The sequence below is a fragment of the Centruroides vittatus genome, unplaced genomic scaffold (assembly GCF_030686945.1).
Source record: "Centruroides vittatus isolate TY-2023 unplaced genomic scaffold, ASM3068694v2 contig_1215, whole genome shotgun sequence".
Lineage (NCBI taxonomy): Eukaryota > Metazoa > Arthropoda > Arachnida > Scorpiones > Buthidae > Centruroides > Centruroides vittatus.
This window is the reverse complement of record NW_027120777.1, coordinates 2195917-2202360: the sequence shown is the minus strand read 5'-3', so window position 1 is coordinate 2202360 and position 6444 is coordinate 2195917. Positions and strand designations below refer to the sequence as shown.

General features: G+C 36.4%; 1 pseudogene; it reads left to right on the top strand.

The window, feature by feature from the left end:
- Positions 1–2788: 2788 nt before the first annotated feature.
- LOC136986689 (transitional endoplasmic reticulum ATPase pseudogene) lies at positions 2789–5144 on the top strand (annotated as a pseudogene).
- The last annotated feature ends 1300 nt before the right edge of the window (positions 5145–6444 follow it).

Sequence of the window (6444 nt, the reverse complement as noted above, 5' to 3'; positions counted from 1 at the left end):
GTTATGTCTATTAAATCCCGCTTAAGCTGTTAGCCTAATAGATATTTCACATTAAGAACATTAATTTACGTTTCTCTTATTATACTTTTTCAATATTAATGTATGAAGTATATCAGCAATTTTAAAAAAAATTGTTTTAACGGATAGTCTGAAATAAGAACAATTTTGAAACAGCCTACTGATAAAAACAAACAGGAGAGAGCGAACAAGCGAATTACCCTGCATTAATTGACTTAAGTAATCTTAGTTTACAATCGAAGTTTCCTATCAAAAATTGTTTCTTTCACGAGGGGCAAGTTTTCCCCGTTGGGAAACAATTCACTACACAGTCGGACAGTATCCGATCACGAGCTGTAAAAACAATGGCTAATTAAACAAGTTATTTAGATCATAGGTCTTGATTTGTTCTTTCGATGGACAATCGATAGCTGTTTCAGTTTTTAAACATATTTTTCTTCACAAAAACGTTTGGATTATTTGATAATTTTATAACTTAACTAATTAATGCGGGTCTCAGAATGGTTGCCCTGTTTATTGGCTGTAATAGGGCAACTATTCTGAGGCCCGCATTAATTAAAGTTACTATTTTAACTTTTTAAGATGGAACATTTAATGAAAAGCTTAAATATTTCTATACATTGCCATCGAAATTTATTTATAAATAATTGAAAATTATTGTAAATTGTTTGTATATTTATCAGTTTTGTTTAAGTAGATATAATCAAGGTTTTTTTTTATTCCTTTGTTTGTATCATCGATTAAAGATCTATAAATGCGCATTGAGTTGCACTGAAAGTATGAATTTTTTTTAAAAGTTAAATTCGACAATTAAAAGAATCCGAACGGGTCGAGAAATCCCCAGGAATTTTTCGGGGGGTGGTCCGTTCGGATATGTCGGGCCCCGTCCCTCAGCACCCGGTCGCCCCTTTGTGGGCCTGGCCGAACCCATAATGGGCCTACTAAAAGAGAGGCCCTCTTAGTGCCCACAGGGCGGAAAGAGTTAAAAAAAATTAAAATAAAGAAGAAAGATGAATAGAAATAATTAGGCACCGAAGTAGAATTTTCAAATTATTATAAAACTCTGTAAACATATGTCTCAGACTGGGATGGATGTAAATAGATAAGTTCAATACACTTAACATTTCTTAGTAAGTAAATGTATGGTAGCTGCAAAGTAACTGCAATAAATTACAGATTGAAGAAATTAGCGCTACAGAAACTCCTGCTACTTTTCACAAACTTAAAACTGCAATTTGAAAAAATTGTAGACATAAATTTCCATTGTCGTCCGTTCGTCTTTCCTTAATCTCGAGAACGGTGTTAGATAAATGAAATTGAAGAGCAGATGACGAAACCAGATATGGAAACCTTATGGGCTGAAGGCCCCGATAACTATGTACGAACTTCCAATGAAAACCGGAAGTCACATTATTTCAATTCAAAACTTTTCCCCCGAAACGTGTTACACAGATAACCATCACGACTCTAATGTTAAAGGAAAAGCGTGATGTACAGGGGTAAGCCATTACTAATTTGAGGTGGAGAGCCTATATACAGTATCTCGTATTTTAAATTAAACGAGCAATTAGTTATTGTGACGATGTCACAATGCCGGGCTGCAATTTTTAATCATATTTTTAATTTGTTTAATTTAAAATATATGCTCTCCACCTCAAATTAGTACTGTGGTGTCTTGCCCAACATACTTTCCTTGTTAGCAATAGAGTCATGCCGATCATCTATCTAACTCGGGAGAAAATTATCCAATTGAAATAACGCAGAGTACGGTTTGCAACGGAAGTTCATATAAAATCGGGGCCTCCTGCCCCTAAGCTTTCCATATCTGGTTTCGTCATTCATCAATCCCGTTCTAAACCCGTTCTCGGCATTAAGGAAGGACAGACAACAGATGGACGACAGAGGGAATTTATGGGTATACAGTTCTTCCAAATTACAGCCAATAAACAGGGCAACTATATAACTTATGTAAAGGATGAACCAAATACTTTTATCTTCGCGCATTCCTTCATATACTGTTTGCAATTTCTGCCATCACTCTGTAGTTATCTGCGAATTTACTGACATTCTTCCCTATCAGACAACGACACGTGATCCATAAGAATATTCTTACATTCCAAATTATAACTGACATTTACCCATCGGTAAATGTTTTATGCAAATCACCCCAAATTGTTACTTGATCTCAATATAGTAATTTAAATTGCTGGAATTTCTTACAATTATACGATGGACGAATTACTACTGATTAGTAATAATTATAGTAAATAAATCTTCAAGTTATATTTTTATGTCCTTTTAATGTCAGCACTAAAAGGACATATTCTGGTATACCCATTAATTGTAATCCTATTTATCCCGTTTTAATGTTACTTTTGGATTATCATGATTAGTATGAACGAGTCTCAAATTGATTACAATAAGCAGATTCTGCTAATGAATAACATTTGGTTTAAAGATTGGCCATCTTAGTATATCAGATCTTTCAATTGGCTTTCTACAATTTCATAGTTTTATGTATTTAAATTAGAATTTTAGAGTAGAATTATGTTTGTGTATGTGTGCATTAAACGTTTCTATGAAAATGTAGTTAAGCATCTTTGGCACGTTTTGCCAAAAATGAAAAACTAGATTTGTTCAATAAATATATCATTTAAATATTATTATATATACAATAATAATAATAATTTCTAGTTGAACTTTAAACAAATTTAATGACAAATGAAATATCTTTTCAATGAAATTTGAAATTTTTCGGTTTATTGTTTCTGGCTTTGTTGACGTAATTAAACTACATTATTGTTAATCCACACTATTGTTAAATTAACAAAATTAAGTTTTGCAAAACCTATTTTTAATAATACAAGCTTCCAAAATGGCATTTTCTCAGTCTGATATCGATGGGAAACTCAACAAATTAATTGTGGAACATACAGAAGATGACAATTCTATAGTAAGATTGTCCCCAACAAAAATGCAGACACTCGGCATTTCCCAACACGTGCGTTTAAAAGGAAGGAATGGCAGAAAAACGGTTTGCATAGTCTTGGCAGATTCAACCTGTCCAATGCATAACATCAGAATGAATGAATACGTAAGAATAAATTTACGAGTCAAAGAGGGAGATATCGTCACAATTTATACCGTAAATAACATCGATTACGGAAAAAGAATTCATGTTCTGCCAATCGAAGATACAATTCCGGCAGAAAATTGTCAACTTTTCGACGATTATCTCAAACCATACTTTCAGGGGGCATATAGACCAGTATACAAAGGAGACTTGTTTCTTATTAAAGGCCCTCGAGGAAATGTCGAGTTTAAAACAATTGCGGTCGATCCCGATCCCTTTTGTATCGTCGCGCCGGAAACAATCGTATATTATGAAGGAAATGCGATCTTAAGAGCAGAAATAGAAAAAGAAACGAATGCTATTGGATACGACGATATCGGTGGCTACGGTTCCCAACTATTACAAATTAGGGAAGTAGTCGAATTATCTCTGAAATATCCAAGTATATTTAACAACATGGGAATTAAACCGCCGCGAGGTGTTTTGATGTACGGACCACCCGGAACCGGAAAAACTTTGATGGCCAAAGCAATAGCTAATGAATCGGAAGCACACTTTTTGTTAATAAACGGTGCCGAAATCACGAAGCAAATTCTACGGGGAATCGGAGAAAAATCTTCGATTGATATTTGCTTATGCCGAAAATCACGCTCCGGCAATAATATTCATTGACGAGATAGATGCCATTGCACCAAACAGAAACAAAGTGGAGGGACAAGTAGAAAAGCGAATCGTTTCCCAATTTCTCACATTATTGGACGGTGTGATGGAAATGAACGGAGTGGCTGTAATTGCCGCCACAAATTGCCCGAATAGTATCGATCCCGCTCTACGTCGAAGCGGAAGATTCGATCGCGAAATATACTTTGGAATTCCGCAGGTAAATGAGAGATTAGAAATTCTTCGTATCGCAACGAGAAGAATGAAGTTGGCCGAAGATGTCAACATAGAAGAGCTTGCGAGAGAAACGCACGGATTCGTTGGCGCCGATATTCACTCTCTCTGCAGAGAAGCCGTATTCCATCAGATAAGAGAAAAGATATGTCTCGATGACATTGAGGGTGGACTAACGGACGAAGTTATAAATTCTCTGTTCGTGACAATGAATGATTTTAGATCTGTTTTAAAAAATATTTGTCCAAATGTGCTGCGAGGATGCGTAGTCGAAAATCCTAACGTGTCTTGGGAAGATATTGGAGGTTTAGAAGACGTTAAGAAAGAATTGCAAGAATTAATCGAATATCCGGTAAAATTCGCCGATAAATTTCTGAGATACGGATTGTCACCCGCTCGAGGATTTCTGCTGTTTGGACCACCGGGATGCGGAAAGACCCTTTTGGCCAAAGCGATGGTTTCCAGTTGCGGAGCAAATTTCATCTGCATAAACGGCCCGGAGCTTCTGAGCAAATGGTTCGGCGAAACAGAAGCCAACGTCAGAGAGGTGTTCGACAAAGCTAGAAGAGCCGAACCCTGCGTGCTCTTTTTCGACGAAATCGACTCCATAGCTAGAAAACGCATTAATTACGGCGGAGACAACGCAACGTCCGATCGTATTCTTACGCAAATATTGACAGAAATGGACGGAATAAATGTGAATAAGAACATATTTTTCATGGGCGCCACTAATCGACCGGATGCCATCGATTCTGCCATTCTGAGACCCGGACGTTTAGACGAAGTAATTTATGTTCCATTACCCGATCGATCGGCCAGGAAGAGCATTTTGACGGCTGCTCTGAGAGGATGTCCGCTAGCGAGCGATGTCGATTTGGACTCGGTCGCTAGAAACACGGATGGATTAAGTGGCGCAGATTTAAGTCAGGTTTGCAAAAATGCTTGTAAATTAGCTATAAAAGAGGATATTGAAAATTCAGAAGCGGACGAGGATTTCGTCGCCGAGATTGAAATGCGTCACTTCCGAGAAGCAATGAAGAAAACACGACCTTCCGTTAATAGTGAGGATCTTCACAAATATGAAGAATTTCTCTACAAATTTCGAAATCAAAAAGATTATTACGTTTAGATCTAACAGATTGATATTCATTATGGATAAAAATTTTGAGTGATTAAATCTTTATTCTAACTTCATTTTTCGATCTATTTAGTTTTTATTTAATTATCTGAAGTAAAATAGAAAGTTGACTGAAAACGGTCGTTCATTTAAGGCCGAGACGTTTCCTGCGTGAACGTGCTGGTCTGGGATCCGGGTTCGAGTCCGGATCTGACAAAGCTTTGTAGGAGGTTTAATCAAGATATATCAGGCCCTATCGACAATTCGTATGGTTTAACCGTACATCTTACCGTAGGAAATACACCTTCATTCCTGTAAATTAAGATGATTCACTTACTTCATTCAACTTTTTTTGAGAAGTTCTTATAATAATTTTGTTTAAAAGTTTATTGAATTGAATTAAAAGTGATTGAGAGGTCTTAAAAGATCTTAAATTCATTTTTTCGGAATTACGAGGATCATTGATGTGAACAGTTAATAGACAAGGATCTTAATAATTATTCAGAATATGGTTCTTTAATGCTGACATTAAAAGGACATAGAAATATAAAATTATTATTAATTAATAATAATAAACAAATATCGGTCCTTTAACTTCGAGGATAGTTTATTATTTGAAACAACAAAAAGTATCTATTTCGATTTTCGTCCTCGTTTCGTCGGAACGGCCATTTTCAATTTGAATGACGAGAAGTAACATTACTTGTACACACGTGTCTAAAACTTACGGACGGACACAATTACTAACGGTGATAACTAGAGAAAGTCTGTGACGTCACTGAGCCTGCTACGTTGTGAGTGCTGCGTTACAGTTCCAGGTAGACTCGAACTGTAATGCAGCACTCACATACTGTTCATACTGACAGGTCTCTCTGCCTGATAAGCACTTTCCGTTTATTTTTCACTTGTATCAAACTGCCAGCGGCGCTCGCAGACTATGAAAGAGGGAGATACAAGCTATAAAAAAAAGGGCATTGTACATTTTGCAAGGATCTTCAAACTCTATGATTCAATGTCGGATCAGCGCTTCAAGATTGTAACTTGGCCTTGAAAACAAGGAATAGAATTTTTGTCAGCATATGATAAAGTTGCATGGATCAATGGACATATATCGTTAATTAGTTTCTTTTATATTTGCAGAATAGGCTAGAAGTTGCAAATTTTTTGTTTGGGGCCACCTTGGCCCCTTCGGGATTAGGAAAAGGGCACTCGGGACGAAAAGGAAGGCATTGCGATTACGCCGTTTTATACGTCGAGCACTACAGTTCTCTGTTCGTGTACGGTAGAAATGTCTATCTTTAAGTTTTGGACACGTGTATATGATCGATTCTCTTTGGCTAAT